This window comes from Ovis aries, chromosome 7, assembly GCF_016772045.2.
Source record: "Ovis aries strain OAR_USU_Benz2616 breed Rambouillet chromosome 7, ARS-UI_Ramb_v3.0, whole genome shotgun sequence".
NCBI lineage: Eukaryota > Metazoa > Chordata > Mammalia > Artiodactyla > Bovidae > Ovis > Ovis aries.
Genome location: NC_056060.1, coordinates 84,931,360 through 84,949,138, shown reverse-complemented (window position 1 = coordinate 84,949,138; position 17,779 = coordinate 84,931,360). Strand labels below are relative to the sequence as shown.

Below are 17,779 nucleotides of genomic sequence, written 5' to 3'. Positions count from 1 at the left end.
CTTCTGTTTTCTTCCACAGCTTGACTCGTGAGTAGTGAATCCAGGTGTCATGTCCTGGTACCTTGACTGCTGAGGGGGTAGAAAGTATTACAGGGTAGGGGCCTTCCATGTGGGCTGGAGTTGAGCCTTTGGGGACCCATCTTTCCAGACTTTAATTAGGACTTGAGTCCCTGGGGCATATAGTGGTGACTCCTTAGAATCTTTTGGGTCCTGGTTCATACCCCACAAGCGTATATCCTGTTGGAATTGCCCAATGGCCATGGTATAAGACTGGAGGGTCTGAACCTCTGGATCTAGGAAGAGGTCATTGACATAAACAAAAGGTCTCCCATATAGCATCTCATAAGGACTAAGACCAAGCTGTTCCTTATGGGCAATGCGGGTGCAGAGGAGAGCTATTGGTAAAGCCTCCTTCCATCCCAGGGAGGTCTCCTGGGTTATCTTTTTCATCGCTGATTTTAAGAATTGGGCTCTTTCTATTTTTCCTGAAGATTGAGGCCTCCAGGCACAATAGAGATAGTAAGTAATGTCCAATGCTTTCGAGACCCCTTGGGAGACCTTAGAAGTAAATGATGTCCCATTGTCACTTTGTAATGACCTTGGCAGACCAAATCTTGGAATGATTTCATGGAGCAGTTTTTTTTTTACCACCTCCTCAGGCTTCTCAGTCCGGGTGGGAAAGCCTTTAATCCATCCTGTGAATGTATCTATCATGACTAATAGGTATTTATACCCTTGAGAAACTGGCATCTGGGTGAAGTCCATCTGCCAGTCCTCTCCTGGGTAGGCCCCTCGTCGTTGGACGGGCTGGGCCAGGTGGGGTCTTCGAGCTCCTTGGGGGTTGTTTAATTGGCAAGTGGGACAAGAGACCACCTGTCTTATAGTTGTTTGGAAGCCTGTTCCACTGAAGGACTTTTCTAGTAATCTTTGGAGGGCCTTTTCTCCTAAATGAATAGTGGCATGTAAGGAGTTAACCTACTTCCATTGGAGGTTCCCAGGCAGAAAAAGGAGTCCCTCCTTTTGGAACCACCTGATATGATCTTCTTGAAAGCCCTCGCTCTTAGCTTTAAGAGTCTCACCTTCAGTATATGAAGGAGTTTCTGGCAAATTAGTCTGTGGAACTAAGGTGCCAACCCCTATTAGGTCATAGTTCTGTAACGCTGCTCTCCTAGCTGCTTGATCAGCTGCTTGGTTCCCTTGTGCCACTTCTGTGCTTCCTTTTTGGTGTCCTTTACAGTGGGAGACTGAAACCTCAGTGGGCAGATGGTCTGCCTCCAAGAGTCTAAGGATCTGATCACCATATTTGATTGGTGATCCTCGGGTGGTCAAGTGGCCCCTTTCTTTCCAAATAGCAGCATGTGCATGTAGCATCAGAAAGGCATACTTGGAATCCGTGTAAATGGCTACTCTTTTTCCTTTTCCCAGCTCTAAAGCTCAAGTCAGGGCTATGAGCTCAGCTAATTGGGCTGAAGTACCTGGTGGCAGAGGCTTAGCCTCTGTGGTCTCAAAATTGGAAACTACTGCATACCCGGCTCTTCTTTTTCCATCCAAGACAAAGCTGCTTCCATCAGTATACCAGATTTCCTCAGGATTGGTCAGAGGATCTTCTGACAATCCCTCTCGGGGTTTTGTCCAGTGGTCCAAGGTTTCTAGACAAGAATGAAAGGGGAGAGAGCCTTCGGGGGTAGGCAGGAGGGTGGCTGGGTTAAGAACCTCACAAGGGGATATAGTGAGGCCTGGGTTTTCCATCAGCATTACTTGATATCTGAGGATTCTTTGATCAGACATCCATAAATGGCCTCTCCCATTTAGGAGTTGTTTTACTTGGTGGCTGGTAAAAATAGTTAGTTTGCCCCCAAAGGAGAGTTTTAAAGCATCTTCTATCATGATTGCAATAGCTGCAAGATTTCGAAGGCAGGGGGCCAGCCTCAGGTAGTTGGATCGAGCTTTTTGGATAAGTAAACTACAGGCTGGGGCTCAGATTCCAATCTTTGAGTTAACACACCCAAGGCTATTCCCTCTCTTTCATGGACATAAAGTTGGAATGCTTTTTCTGGGTCTGGCAACCTCAAGGCAGGTGCCTGAGTTAAAGCCTGTTTTAGTGTAGCCTCTGCCTTCTTTTGAGGCGTTCCCCACTTCAGTGGGATTGAATCATCTTGTCCCTTTAAGCTTTCATATAAGGGTTGGGCAATTAGACCATAGTTGGGTATCCAGATTTTACAATATCCAGGTAGCCCCAGGAAAGCTCGCAATCGTTTTCGAGTCGTGGGGGAGGGCAACTGGAGGATTCCTTGTACCTGATCAGAGGGCAGCCTCCTGGACCCGTGTGTAATCTGAACTCCCAAGTAAGTGACCTTTGTCTCCACCATCTGTGCCTTAGCATGGGAGACTTTATATTCCCTTTCTGCCAAGAAGTTTAGAACCTGAATTGCATGTTGTTGGGCACTTTTTTTTTAATCTGGAGAGCAGATTAGTAGGTCATCTACGTATTGTAATATTTTCCCATTAGGTCCCAGGTCCAGATCTAGGAGATCCCGGCTAAGGGCCTGTCCAAACTGGTGGGGGCTATCTCTGAAGCCCTGAGGTAATACTGTCCAAGTCATCTGTTTGTGTTTTCCTCCTGGGGCCTCCCACTCAAACACAAAAAGATATTGGGATTCTTTAGCCAGTGGTATGCAGAAAAATGCATCTTTGAGATCCAAGACTGTAAATCACTTGGCACTGGGTGGGATTTCTCCCAAGATTACATAGGGATTGGGTACTGTGGGATGGAGGGGGACTACAGCTTCATTTATGATCCAGAGATCTTGAACCATGCAGCAGCTTCTGTATTTTTTCTTTACTGAGAGGATCGGGGTGTTACATGGCGAACTGGTGGGGACCATAGCCCACAAGCAAGGGATTTATTTATTAAAGGCTGTAGTCCCTCCTGAGCCTCTCTTTTGAGAGGGTATTTTTTCCAGTTAGGAAACCAAGTGGGATCTTGGAAGATAATGATGACTGGTTCAGCTTGGTGGGCTCATCCAGGAATCCCCTGGTCCCACAACTGGGGGTTAATTTAGTCCTCCCATAGTTTTTGGTCCTTCTCTATTGAAGGTGTAATGGGTTCTTCAGTAGTAACCAGGAGCTGTAGAGCTCTAGGGGCTGAAAAACTTCCCATCACGAGGGTGGTCCCCAGCTTAGTGAGTATATCTCTTCCCAATAAGGGAGTAGGACACTCAGGGACCACCAGAAACTGGTGGGAAACTATTTGTCCATCCCAGCAACAAAGAAGAGCTCGGGTGAATCTTTTAGTAGTTGTTTTTCCTGTAGCACCCAAAATGGTACAGGTTTGGGAGGAGAAGTCTCCGGAGTAGGAGATCAAGACAGAGTAGGTAGCTCCTTTGTCAACCAAGCAATTCTTGGACCTACCTGCCACATCCAGTTGCACCCTTGGCTCCAGCCCCATGATGGTTATCTGTGACAGGCAGGCTGGCTGGAGTGGGCGGCTTCAGTCCTCTTGAACCATTGTGAGGGTAGGCTTGATGCTTGACCTTGAGGCTCTTGGGTCCTGAGGGCAGAGTGCCACCCATTCTCCCAGTTGATGGTATTTGTGGCAAGCTGTTCTAGGAGACTTATCGCAGTTTGGACACTCTTTGGCCCAATGCCCCACCTGTCTACAGATCAGGCTTTTGTCTCATGCCTTGTCCTTCAAGGACTTGGGGTTTGCCATAGGGCTTCTCTGGAGGGCGGCCAGCATCTGGGCATGCCTTGTCTCTTTCTTTCTCTCCCTCTCCTGGGCCTTGGCCTCCTTTTCCTGTTCTCTGTTATAAAAGGTATTGGTGGCTGTCTGGACCATCTCATCTAAAGAGGCAGCAGGGTCCTGCTATTGTAGCTGTTGTAACTTAATTCTGATATCTGATGCACATTGAGACAGGAATTTGTCCTTTAAAATCAGCCTGGCCCTCGTAAGAGTCTAAGTCCAGATTGGTAAACTTTTGGAGTGCCTCTTTTAGCCTTTCCAGAAAGGCAGTGGGGTTCTCACTGGGCTCCTGAGTTATTGCTGAGACCCGGGCGTAGCTAATTACTTTTGGTTGGGCTGCTTTCAGTCCTGCCTTCACACAGATTAGAAAATGATCTCTTTCCCAGATGTGTTCCGGGTCATTATAATTCCAATTAGGATCAGAGGAGAGGGCTGCAGTTTCCCCTACTGGGTATCTATCGCAGGACATGTGAAGCCCTGTTGCATACCTCTGGGCTTCCTTTGAGACCCTAGTATGTTCAGGGTCAGATAAAGTTGGACTAAGTATGACCATGATGTCTTTCCACGTCAAGTCAAAGGCCAAGGTAATATGTTGGAATGTATGAATATATTTGCCTGGGTCATCTGTATAGCTTCTCAGGTCTTGTGTGATCTGTCTTAGTTCTAAGAGGGAGAAGGGCTTATGGACCCCACATGGTCTGAATTCTCCTCCAGTTTCAACTAAGGGACATACTCGAGCTGGCTTTTATGGAGGGGGTGCTCCCGATATGGGGGCACGTTTGGATGCAAGGAAGGAGCACCAGGCAACTTGGGAGCTGTGGGAGGTGAGCCTTCATGAGGGGGTTCCTTTTCTTAGTTGCCTGTGACTAACACCATTTGCCTAGTTACCGAGGTCCAGCCTCAGCAGAGTCCAGGGATATCCTCAGGATGGACGACATCGGCAAATGAAGAAAGATAGAGAAAGAGATAAGAAAAGAATGACACGGGGTGACCAAGCTTCAGTGAGCGAGGCCCCTCACTTTATTTTCAGAGAGGGCTCTTATATCCTGAGTTGTACATACAGCAAGGTGAAAAATGCAGAGTCAACTCAACGTTCCATCAGTATTAACTTTTATCGATATCAGGTTCCTTCCTGCAAGAGTCTTATTTTTTGTACATTATCTTATGTCCCCGAGGCCTGTTGATATTTTATGACCTCTTTTTGATAAAGGTTGGTCAGCCAGAACAATAATTTTCCCTTAAAGTGTTTCTTAAATTTCTAGCCTGCGTCACCCTTAAAGTACAGAGTTACATTTTTATGGAGCAAAGACTCAGTGGGTTACAGCAAAGAAAGAACTTATTAACTCAAAGTCTAATGCTGCTAATGCTAAGGCTATTACTTGTTTCTTCTACATCCTGACTATATGCAGTCCCAGGAACACAATGGATAAGGGATGTGAGAACTTGGCAGCAAGCATAGGCTCAACAATGTTGCAAGAGTCTGGATAAACCTGCCAAGTAAGCTAGAATGCTAACAGGGGGTTTGAAACACTCCTTTCATGCCCAGGAGATTTATCAACTAGAGCCCTAAGTTAACTCTTTCCAGAGAAAGGTGGTCGGAGATAGCCCCCTGTTAATGTCGGAAGAGTTGGTGAAAGACAAACAGATTCTGGTTTGAGGGTAGATGCTCGAGCAGGTCCAGGGGGTCCCTTGAGTCCTCATCTCGCCTTTGCCCGTCAGGTCTCTTCCTCATGACCTTTGCCATGGGCGGGGTTCTCCACGCTGGCTCCTAGCACCTAGTGGGCTCACTTTTAGGGCGTACAACAATCCCATACTTAAGACAGAGTTCCTTCATATCTCTTAGTTGGAAGAAAATTTGGACATAGGGGATCTCTGTCCATTTCCCTTGTCTTTTGCAGAATAATTCTACTTGCAGGATGGTATTGTAACTTAAAGTCCCACCCTCAGGCCAGTGTTCCTCGTCCCCCAGTGGATACTGTGGCCACACAGTGGCACAAAAGAATTTCAAGCGACTTTTCCTTAGAGCTAGAGGGTCGAACAGCTTCCAGTTATCAAGGATGCATCTAAAGGGCGTCTGCCAGGAAGTGGATTGGTTATTTCCCATCTGAAAGACAGTCATGACAGGGAGAAAAGAAAAAGACCTCTTTCAGTTTTATGGGTGGACTTCCTTTGGGGTGAGTCTTTTTGAAGCTTATCCTACCCAGAACTGTTGCAATCTGAGAGCCAGGCGTCCCCGGGTCAGGGTGCAGATCCCCAGGCAGGCTGAGGCGTGACAGCCTCCTAGAGATCGAATCCCTGGGCAGGTCGAGACGTGACAACCTCCTGGGACCCCTGGGACTAGCGGATCCCTGAGCAGCTTGAGACGTGACAAACTTTCGAGGACAAGATCCCTAGACAGGTCAAGGCGTGATGACTTCCTGGGACCCCCAGACTGGAGTTGGGCGTCCCCAAGATCTCCAGTGTGACCAGTACTGGGTAGGATTAGGGGGTTGGATATTATAGAGTATTTCCCTCCCAAGGCCAGCTATTTTCTGGTTGTCTCCCCAGAAGATTGTAGAGGCAACCTTGTGGGTCTGGATGGGGCTCAGGAAAAGAGCATGAAACAGAAGGGAAGGGGGCAGAGCACAACCTTTGAAAGAATGGCATAGCACATGGGTATAATGTAAACCAATGAAAATCAATTGGGTCCAAGATGACAAGTCAAATTCAAGTAAACCTTAATCTCCAATCTATAAGCCAACAGACACACCCAGAGGTGGCAGGACAGCTCCAAGTCACTGTCAAAAGATGGAGGAGTGGGTGGTTCCCCAATGGCTGGGATGATCCTGTCAATCATTAGCATATGAATTCACCCTGCTCGCAAAACCTAGCCAGGCCACATGCCATGGCCAGTACCCTGTAGAGTGGGCTCTTCTCTCTGAGTCTTAACAAGTCTACCCCTTATCTATTGCTTAGACTCTCAATGAATTTTTGCAATGAGACCTGAGAGCCTGAGCTTTATTACATACCTGAAGCCATTCTAAAAACCAGCTTGAACATCAGGAAATTCACCGTTCATGTATTGCTGAAGCCTGGCTTGGAGAATTTTGAGCATTACTTTACTAGCATGTGAGATGAGTGCAATTGTGTGGTAGTTTGAGCATTCTTTGGCATTGCCTTTCTTTGGGATTGGAATGAAAACGGACCTTTTCCAGTCCTGTGGCCACTACTGAGTTTTCCAAATTTGCTGGCATATTGAGCGCAGCACTTTCACAGTATCATCTTTCAGGATTTGAAACAGCTCAACTGGAATTCCATCACCTCCACTAGCTTTGTTCATAGCGATGCTTTCTAAGGCCCACTTGACTTCACATTCCAGGATGTCTAGCTCTAGATTAGTGATCACACCATCGTGATTATCTGGGTTGTGAAGATCTTTTTTGTACAGTTCTTCTGTGTATTCTTGCCACCTCTTCTTAATATCTTCTGCTTCTGTTAGGTCCCTACCATTTCTATCCTTTATCAAGCCCATTTTTGCATGAACTGTCCCCTTGGTATCTCTAATTTTCTGGAAGAGATCTCTAGTCTTTCCCATTCTGTTGTTTTCCTCTATTTATTTGCATTGATCACTGAGGAAGGCTTTCTCATCTCTCCTTGCTATTCTTTGGAACTCTGCATTCAGATGCTTATATCTCTCCTTTTGTCCTTTGCTTTTCACTTCTCTTCTTTTCACAGCTATTTGTATGGCCTCCCCAGACAGCCATTTTGCTTTTTTGCATTTCTTTCCCATGGGGATGGTCTTGATCCCTGTCTCCTGTACAAAGTCACGAACCTCATTCCATAGTTCATCAGGCACTCTATCTATCAGATCTAGGCCCTTAAATCTATTTCTCACTTCCACTGTATAATCATAAGGGAACCGTGAACCATGAAATTCCTGATATTCAAGCTGGTTTTAGAAAAGGCAGAGGAACCAGAGATTAAATTTCCAACATCCGCTGGATCATGGAAAAAGCAACAGAGTTCCAGAAAAACATCTATTTCTGCTTGATTGGCTATGCCAAAGCCTTTGACTGTGTGGATCACAATAAACTGGAAAATTCTGAAAGAGATGGGAATACCAGACCACCTGACCTGCCTCTTGAGAAATCTGTATGCAGGTCAGGAAGCAACAGTTAGAACTGGACATGGAGGAACAACAGACTGGTTCCAAATAGGAAAAGGAGTACATCAAGGCTATATATTGTCACCTTGCTTATTTAACTTATACGCAGAGTACATCATGAGAAACACTGGACTGGAAGAAACACAAGCTGGAATCAAGATTGCCGGGAGAAATATCAATCACCTCAGATATGTAGATGACACCACCCTTATGACAGAAAGTGAAGAGGAGCTAAAAAGCCTCTTGATGAAAGTGAAAGTAGAGAGTGAAAAAGTTGGCTTAAAGCTCAACATTCAGAAAACGAAAATCATGGCTTCTGGTCCCATCACTTCATGGGAAATAGATAGGGAAACAGTAGAAACAGTGTCAGACTTTATTTTGGGGGGATCCAAAATCACTGCAGATGGTGACTGCAGCCATGAAATTAAAAGACACTTACTCCTTGGAAGAAAAGTTATGACCAACCTAGATAGTAAATTCAAAAGCAGAGACATTACTTTGCTGACTAAGGTCCGTCTAGTCAAGGCTATGGTTTTTCCAGTGGTCATGTATGGATGTGAGAGTTGGACTGTGAAGAAGGCTGAGCGCCCAAGAATTGATGCTTTTGAACTGTGGTGTTGGAGAAGACTCTTGAGAGTCCCTCAGACTTCAAGGAGATCCAACCAGTCCATTCTGAAGGAGATCAGCCCTGGGATTTCTTTGGAAGGAATGATGCTAAAGCTGAAACTCCAGTACTTTGGCCACCTTATGTGAAGAGTTGACTCACTGGAAAAAACTCTGATGCTGGGAGGGATTGGGGGCAGGAGGAGAAGGGGATGACAGAGGATGAAATGGCTGGATGGCATCACGGACTCAATGGACGTGAGTCTGAGTGATCTCCAAGAGATTGTGATGGACAGGGAGGCCTGGCGTGCTGTGATTCATGGGGTTGCAAAGAGTCGGACACGACTGAGCGACTGAACTGAACTGAACTGAACTCTGCATATAAGTTAAAGAAGCAAGGTAACAATATACAGCCTTGATGTACTCCTTTTCCTGTTGGAAACAGTTTGTTGCTCCATGTCCAGTTCTAACTGTTGTTTCCTGACCCGCATACAGCTCAAGAGGCAGGTCAGGTGGTCTGGTATTCCTATCTCTTGAAGAATTTTCCACAGTTTATTGTGATCCACACAGTCAAAGGCTTTGACATAGTCAATAAAACAGAAATAGATGTTTTTCTAGAATTTGTTTGCTTTTTCCATGATCCAGAGGATCTTGGCAATTTGTTCCTCTGCCTTTTCTAAAACCAGCTTGACCATCTGGAAGTTCATAGTTCACGTATTGCTGAAGCCTGGCTTGGAGAATTTTAAACATTACTTTACTAGCATGTGAGATGAGTGCAATTGTGTGGTAGTTTGAGCATTCTTTGGTATTGCCTTTCTTTGGGATTGGAATGAAAACTGACCTTTTCAGTTGTGGCCACTGCTAATTAAAATGATTAGGAAACTGAAAACTGAGACTTTAAATTTTCATTTACACCAGAAACCAGGACATATTAGAAAGTACACTTTTACAGCCATGAAAGAACAAATAAGTTTGAAGAGCCTAAGCCACTCCATTTTGCAAAAAAAAAAAAAAAGAGAGAGAGAGAGAGAGAGAGAGAGAGAGAGAGTCTCCATTTTAGAGTTCTGAGGAAAGAGTCTTTGGAAATCCCCTGACCTCACCCCACCACCTGTGAGCCAATCAGATCCCAGATCAGGATCTCCTGACTTTACGTTCAGGACTTATGACCTGCCCGGGAAATTCAAATTAAGCCCAGGAAATGGGAACCAATCAGAACCTGTGGCCAGCCCGGGAATGAAGACCAATCAGAACCCAATACCTAACCCTTCCACAGAAGGTAACCAATTAGACATCTCCCAACCCAGAAGCTCAGGTTTTTTGAATTTTTCATGAGCGAATACCCTATATAAGCAATGTAACCCAGAGTTCAGGGCTCCTCTCCTTAGCCTCTGCGTCGATAACGGTGGGAGCCCCAGCTCGAGCTTGGTAATAAAAACTCTCTTGCTTTTGCATTGGATATCGGCTCCCTGGTGGTCATTGGGAGATTTCGCGACTTGGGCATAACATTTGGGGGCTCGTCCAGGATCTCCCATCAGCCCCGCAGGGAAACCGATCCCGAGAGTTATCTGCAGCCGGTAAGCTCTTCTCTGTCTCTTTGTTTCTGATAAGGCCTATTTTCTGAAGCCGGTATACTATTCAGGCGGACGCGCTGGCGGGTCACCGGTATGGGTCGTTGGGAGACATCCTCGGCCCCTTCGGAGGGGACGGAGTGCCCCTCTTCTCTGTAGACGATAGCGTGTCGCTCTTGCAGAATGGCTGGAGGCCGTTGTCTTACTTTCAGTTTTGCCTCCGGACTCTCAGAGGTCTGTATCTTCTGTCTCTCTGTCTGTCTGTGTGGCTATCTGTACTGTCTGTGTTGATTTACCAACATCTGGCTGATCTAGGAACGACGGGGCAAAGTCAATATAACCCTACCCCTCTATCCCTGCTCACTGACCATTTCAAGGAGGTCAAGATGTGCGCACATGACCTCAGTGTGGAAATTAAGGAAGACAAATTAATCACTTTTTGCAGCGCGGAATGGCCAACCTTCTATGTGGGATGGCCCACAGAGGGCACCTTTGACTTGGAAACCGTACACCGAGTCTGAGACATCATCTTTCGACCACGGAGCAGACACCCTGACCAAGTTCCCTATGTCATAGTGTGGGAAGATCTCATATTGCGCCCCCCTCCATGGGTAAAACCTTTCTTGCCTCAACAGGGATTCTCCACCGCGCAGGTGCTGGTGACATGTGTAGGAAAGAACCTGAAAAAGCCCAAGGAACCTGAACCAACGGCACCGCTGTACCCCATTTTACAAGGGGGAACAGAGGAAGAACTCTTCCAACCCCCTTACCAACCCCTCGAGCCACTGCGGGCCCCTGCTATCCTTCTACCTAGGGCCGACGCATCAGAAGGGGGGCCCACACAAAATACTCGCCATAGGCAAGCCATGTCTCCGGCGGGGCCAGTAGACTCAACTGTTGGCCTCCCTTTACAAGTGGCCAGTCCCCCCGACGAGGAAGGGAACCAACCTCATCAATACTGGCCCTTCTCTACCAGTGACCTATATAACTGGAGGTCACAGAATGCTAAGTTCTCAGATAACCCTAGAGATCTAACTAACCTTCTAGAAACTGTGCTTTTTACTCATAAGCCCACCTGGGACGACTGTCAACAGCTGCTCCAGATTCTCTTCATCACGGAAGAGAGAGAGAGAATACAGAATGAGGCCCGTAAAAGGGTCCCAGGGGCAAATGGAGAACCCACCACTAATATAGATGAAATTAACGCCTCTTTTCCTTTATTGCAACCTGACTGGAATTACAATATGGCACAAGGTAAGGAGAGGCTCGGGGTCTACAGCCAGACTCTGTTGGGGGGGTGCTCAAGGCAGCTGCATGGAAACCCACTAACCTAGCTAGAGTAGGAAATGTTCAACGAGGCCCCACTGAGAGTCCAGCCACTTATCTGGAAAGGCTGATGGAGGCCTTTAGGCAATACATCCCCATGGACCCAGAAGCAGAAGGCACTCAGGCTGCTTTGATAATGTATTTTGTCAACCGGGCGGCTCCAGACATCAGGAAAAAGTTACAAAAACTAGAACGCCTGGGTAAAAGAGTATCCAGGATTTAGTAACAGTGGCAGAAAGGGTCTACAATATTCGAGAGACCCCTGAGGAAAAACAAGCTAAGGCAGCAGACCGCCAGACCCGCAATATGGCGCGCATCCTGCTAGCGGCAACAGTTCCTGATTCGGGAGAAAGGGAGCACCAGCTGCGCCGCCTAGTGGCTGAAGGTAAGAGCCACCCCCGTACGCTACCAGCATTAGGAAAGCACCAATGCGCCTATTGTAAGGAGGAAGGACACTGGTCCAAAGAATGCCCTAAGAAAAAGAAGGGACAACGAAAGACCCCTATCCTGGCCGTCAATGAACTGAGCGACTAGGGGAGATGGGGTTTGGTGCCCCTCCCCGAACCCAGGGTAACCCTAAGAGTGGAGGGGACCCCAATTGACTTCCTTGTCAACACAGGGGCTCAATATTCAGTTTTGCTGGAGCCCCAAGGGAAACTGGCCAGAAAGACTTCATGGGTGCAGGGGGCCACTGGGATGAAACAATATCAATGGACTATCCGAAGATCGGTGGATTTGGGCACGGGCCGGGTATCCCACTCCTTTATGGTCATCCCAGAATGCCCCTTCCCACTGTGGGGAAGAGACTTGTTAACCAAGATGGGAGCTCAAATTCACTTCCTCCCAGGAGAAACTAAAATACTTGGTCAGGTGGGCAGGCCGATTCAAGTACTGACAATTCAATTAGAGGATGAATATCGGCTGTACCAAAAACCGACCCTTCCCCAAACGGACATCCAGGAGTGGCTAGATGAATTCCCTGAAGCGTGGGCCGAGACAGGGGGAACCGGCTTGGCAAGGCACCGCCCTCCTATATATAGACCTCAAGCCAGGGGCTGATCCTGTCCGAGTCAGATAATATCCTATGACCTTAGAGGCCCGACAGGGAATCACCCCCCATATCCGTAGGCTCCTAGCCCAGAAAATCTTGAGACCCTGTCAGTCGGTGTGGAACACTCCCCTGCTCCCTGTTAAAAAACCAAATTCTCATGACTATCAGCCAGTCCAGGACCTGCGGGAAGTTAACCGCCGAGTTCTAGATATTCATCCTACGGTGCCAAACCCATACAACCTCTTGAGCTCGCTCCCACCAGATCATCACTGGTATATGGTCCTAGATCTAAAAGACGCTTTCTTTAGTCTATCCCTGGCGCCCAAGAGCCAGGAGCTTTTCGCCTTTGAGTGGTCCGACCTGGAAGAGGGGATCAATGGACAGCTGAACTGGACGCGACTGCCACAGGGATTTAAAAATTCTCCCAGTGCTCGCTTCGGCAGCACATATACTAAAATTGGAACAATACAGAGAAGATTAGCATGGCCCCTGCACAAGGATGACACGCAAATTCGTGAAGCGTTCCATATTTTTAAAAACTAAAAAAATTAAAAAAATAAAAATAAAAAAATTCTCCCACCATCTTCGATGAGGCCCTCCATGAAGACCTGGGTGAGTTTAGACAACAGCACTCCCAACTAACCTTGTTGCAATACGTAGATGACCTCTTAATTGCCCCAAAAGACCAACAGACTTGCTTCATGACCACCCGAGAACTATTGTGGACCCTTGGAAAATTAGGGTACTGAGCCTCAGCCAAAAAGGCTCAGATATGCCAACCAGAGGTCACCTACTTAGGGTATGTGTTAAAAAAAGGGCAAAGGTGGCTGTCAGAGGCATGAAAGGAGACAGTACTCAAAATACCGACCCCAGACTCACCTCAAAGGGTGAGAAAATTATTGGGATCTGCTGGCTTCTGCTGTCTTTGGATTCCAAACTATGCGGAACTGGCTAAACCCTTATATGAAGCCACCAAAAGCACCACCCCTTTCAGCTGGACAGAACAGATGGATGCCCCCTTCAAAACTATTAAAACGGCTCTGCTGTCAGCCCCTGCCCTAGGGTTGCCTGACGTCACAAAACCCTTTCTCCTGTATGTGGATGAAAAACAAGGAGTAGCAAAAGGGGTACTGATGCAACATTTGGGACCTTGGAAATGGCCAGGGCCCTACTTGTCTAAACGCCTAGACCCCGAAGCATCAGACTGGCCCCCATGCCTCCGCATGATTGCGGCAGTGGCCCTAATGGTCAAAGATGCAGACAAACTGACACTAGGGCAGGAGTGACATATTACTGCCCCCATGCCATTGAGGGCATACTGAAACAACCCCCAGGTAGATGGATCAGCAACGCTCGGCTGACCCACTACCAGGGACTACTGCTAAACCCCTCCAGAATCATCTTTCTACCGCCTACTGCTCTCAATCCAGCTACGTTGCTTCCTAACCCAGACTTGGAAGCCCCGATCCATGACTGCAGCGACATACTAGCCCAGGTGCATGGGATGCGAGAGGACTTGCAAGATTGCCCCCTGGTGGATGCTGAGGTCACCTGGTATATGGACGGGAGCAGTTTCATTTGATATGGACTCAGGTATGCGGGGGGGGGGGGGGGGGGGGCAACCACAGAAACCCAAATTGTGTGGGCAGAAGCACTACCTCCAGGTACTTCTGCTCAAAGGGCTGAACTAATCGCCCTAACAAAAGCCCTCCAGTTGGGAAAGGACAAAAAGCTTAACATCATTACAGATAGCCTGATACGCCTTTGCTACTACTGCCCACATACACGGAGCCATCTACAGAGACAGGGGACTCCTCACGGCCGAGGGTAAGACGATTAAAAACAAAGAAGAAATAAAAGCTCTCCTCTCAGCATTATGGCTTCCTAAAAGACTAGCCATAATACACTGCCCAGGGCACCAGAAGCCAGACACCCCGATCTCAAGGGGAAACAACTTGGCAGACAGGGCAGCCAGGGATGCAGCCCAGAATACCGTGATAGAGGCCACTCTTCAGCTGCCTGACCCTGGGAGCCCTATTCTGCCAGCTTTGCCCAATTACTCAACAAGAGACTTAGACTGGATAAAAAGCCTGCCTATGGCCCAACAGCTGGCCGGGTGGTGGAAAGCAACAGACAGCTCTCTAATCCTCCCAGAAGAACTGGGAAAACAAGTATTACTAAAAATGCATTGTGCCACTCACCTGGGAACCCGCAAATTGCAAGACCTGATTAGACATGCCAAGATTACCATGAAAGATGTCAGGACGATAATAGGAGACCTCGTATCAAACTGCAAAGCGTGCCAGCTCACGAATGCTGTCCCTGATCTGGCCAACCAAGGAATTAGAGAATGGGGAACAAGACCAGGAGCTTGCTGGGAGGTGGACTTCACTGAGGTAAAACCGGGTAAATATGGATACAAATACCTATTGGTGTTCATAGATACCTTCTCAGGGTGGGTAGAAAGAAGCTTTCCCCACCAAGAGAGAAACAGCAGAGGTGGTGGGCAAAAAGCTGATTGAAGACATCTTGCCACGGTTTGGGTTTCCGGCACAGGTGGGGTCAGATAATGGGCCAGCCTTCGTGTCTCAGGTAAGCCAGGGGGTAGCCCGAGCTTTGGGGGCTAGATGGAAGCTGCACTGTGCCTCTAGGCCCCAGAGCTCAGGGCAAGTGGAAAGGATGAATAGGATGCTTAAAGAGACATTAACAAAACTAGTTGCTGAGACTGGTGGGGACTGGGTGGCTCTCCTCCCCTTTGCCCTGTACCGGGTGCGGAACTCACCCTACCAACTGGGACTCACCCCTTTTGAAATCATGTATGGGATACCTCCTCCAATAATCCCTAACCTAAAGGCAGAAGTGTTAAAAGAAATAGATGATCAGAAGTTGCTTTTTTGTCTCCGGTCCTTACAATACTCCCAACAGGGACACATGGAAGAGGCTCAAAGTGCTATATGAATCAGGCCCTCCACCTGAACCTCACCGCTACCAGCCAGGAGACTGGGTGTACTTGCGCCGTCATCGCCAAGAGACCCTAGAGCCTAGGTGGAAGGGACCCTTCCTTGTCTTGATGACACCAACTGCTCTCTCAAAGTTGACAGCATCTCTGCTTGGGTCCACTACACCCACACATGGCCTGCAGACCTGTTCACCTTACGAGAAGAGTTCCTCCCCCAGTGGAAGGCCGAATTGGACAAAACTAACCCTCTCAAGCTAAAACTGCAAAGACAACAAAAGTAGGTAAAATGGTAAAATGGCTACTCGGCTACTCCTGGTGCTCTCCTTCCTGGGCTGGAAGGCTTTAGGTGTGGCCCAGGACCAAAATCCACACCAACCTTTTAAAGTAACCTGGAAACTATGAAATGGAGAGACATACGAGGTGCTGAACCAGACGACTGCCACGCACCCTGTAAACACATGGTGGCCCAACTTATACTTCCACCTAAAAGAATTGATGGAGACTTCCTGGGCACACGCTTATCTGCAGAAGTGGGTTTCTGTGCGTGTCCGGGGCACAAAAGAGACCGGATAAAGACTTGTGGCAGCATGCAGAGTCGTCACTGTAAGGCATGGGAATGTGTGACTTCAAATGATGGCTGGTGGAAATGGAGTGTGGCCAGGCCGTCGGACCTGGTCATGACGACTTTTGTAAATCCTATCACCTCAGACATGTGGAACAAGCGATTTACCGGTAATTGCCCTGACTGCGACCTCATCAAGGTCTCCTTCACTTCTGAAGGACAGAGGGACATAAGATGGACATCAGGACTCATCTGGGGTATACAGGGCCTCTGATTATCTTACTTTTGCTACTCACCTTCGGGCCGTGTTTATTGAACAAGTTAATGACGTTCATCAAGAGCTGCATCAACACGGTGCAGCTTATGGTGCTCAGGTCCCAATATACAGCTCTGCCAGCGGCCCCCTTAGCGGAAGAAAATATAGAGCTGGTTACAGACCCATGATTGAGTCTGTCCTGGGTCCTTGAGAAGGAGGGAATGAAGAGCCTAAGCCAATCCATTTTGCCAAAAAAAAAGAGAGAGAGAGAGAGAGAGAGACCATTTTAGAGTTCTGACGAAAGAGTCTTTGGAAATCCCCTGACCTCACCCCACCACCTGCAAGCCAATCAGATCCCAGATCAGGATCTCCTGACTTTACGTTCAGTACTTATGACCTGCCCGGGAAATTCAAATTAAGCCCATGAAATGGGAACCAATCAGAACCTGTGGCCAGCCGGGAAATGAAAACCAATCAGAAACCAACACCTAACCCTTCCACAGAAGGTAACCAATTAGACGTCTCCCAACCAGGAAACTCACGTTTTTCAAATTTTTCGCAAGAGAATACCCTATATAAGCAATGTAACCCAGAGTTCGGGGCTCCTCTCCTTAGCCTCTGCGTCGGTAACGGTGGGAGCCCCAGCTCGAGCTTGGTAATAAAAACTCTCTTGCTTTTGCATTGGACATCGGCTCCCTGGTGGTCATTGGGAGATTTCGAGACTTGGGCATAACAAGTTAGATTAGTAACCAAAGTAGACTAGTTTTACGGCTTACTTTATTGAAAGCCTAAGAACATTTTGGTTTTTAAACAGTTATTTCATGAGGAATAGATATCATTCACTCAGCCTCCATAACTCAAAGCCTCTAAGCCTTGTTCATCCCAATGTCTGTGCTGGAAATGCCTTCCTCACTTTCTCTGTTCACCTAATCCCACTCTCTACAGCCCAGCTCATCTCACCACCTCCCTGGAGCCTTCCCCAGCTCCTGCATCCCACAGAGTTGTATTTCTCTGAACTGTAGCAGTTGCTGTATAATCATTTGTTGATGATCTTTTTAATCGATATAAAGCCAGCTTTTACAATGAGAATTAAACACTTTGTAAGGACTTAAGAACCTATACACCAAGCGCACATTTCCATGTCTATATGTATAAATTTCTAATTTGGGATCCCCAAGGAAAATATAGAAAAAGAGCCACTTTACATTTACTATTGCAAAGAATGTCATGCAAAACAAGGATGCCTGGACAGTTTCTAGCTCTAATGTCCAGGTTTACAAAGCATGAATATTTTAATACAGCCCGGGGATCTGAGCAGATCTAGCAGATGTCCACAGAGAGACATCTTGGGAGTAAGTCAACATCCTAGATGATTTAAGACCTGCAAACTTCCAAACCTTTAGAAATGTAAGCCTGTTCCTCCAAGTGGGAACAAGATCGACTTTAAGATAAAGTCTCAGCTGACCTAAAGAGCCATCAGTCTCATCTCATATTCATCCAGGCTGCAGCCTGGCTTCTCAGGCAGGGTCTGGGGACAGTGTGTGGGCAAGCACTGGGAGCTTGTTAAA

The 17,779-nt window shown here is 47.4% G+C and overlaps 1 protein-coding gene, 1 long non-coding RNA gene and 1 other non-coding gene across 3 annotated transcripts in view; 2 read left to right on the top strand and 1 right to left on the bottom strand.

The window, feature by feature from the left end:
- The window catches only part of LOC101108756 (heme transporter FLVCR2), a 116,236-nt gene that overhangs the window by 22,620 nt on the left and 75,837 nt on the right, over window positions 1–17,779 (bottom strand). The gene's annotated exons all lie outside the window — the stretch shown is intronic.
- Window positions 5,680–16,897, top strand: LOC121820071 (uncharacterized). Its single transcript, XR_006060545.2, has 2 exons — window positions 5,680–10,063; window positions 10,693–16,897. It is a non-coding gene; the product is annotated as an uncharacterized LOC121820071 (long non-coding RNA).
- Window positions 12,862–12,968, top strand: LOC114115971 (U6 spliceosomal RNA). The gene has a single exon (XR_003590071.1). It is a non-coding gene; the product is annotated as a U6 spliceosomal RNA (small nuclear RNA).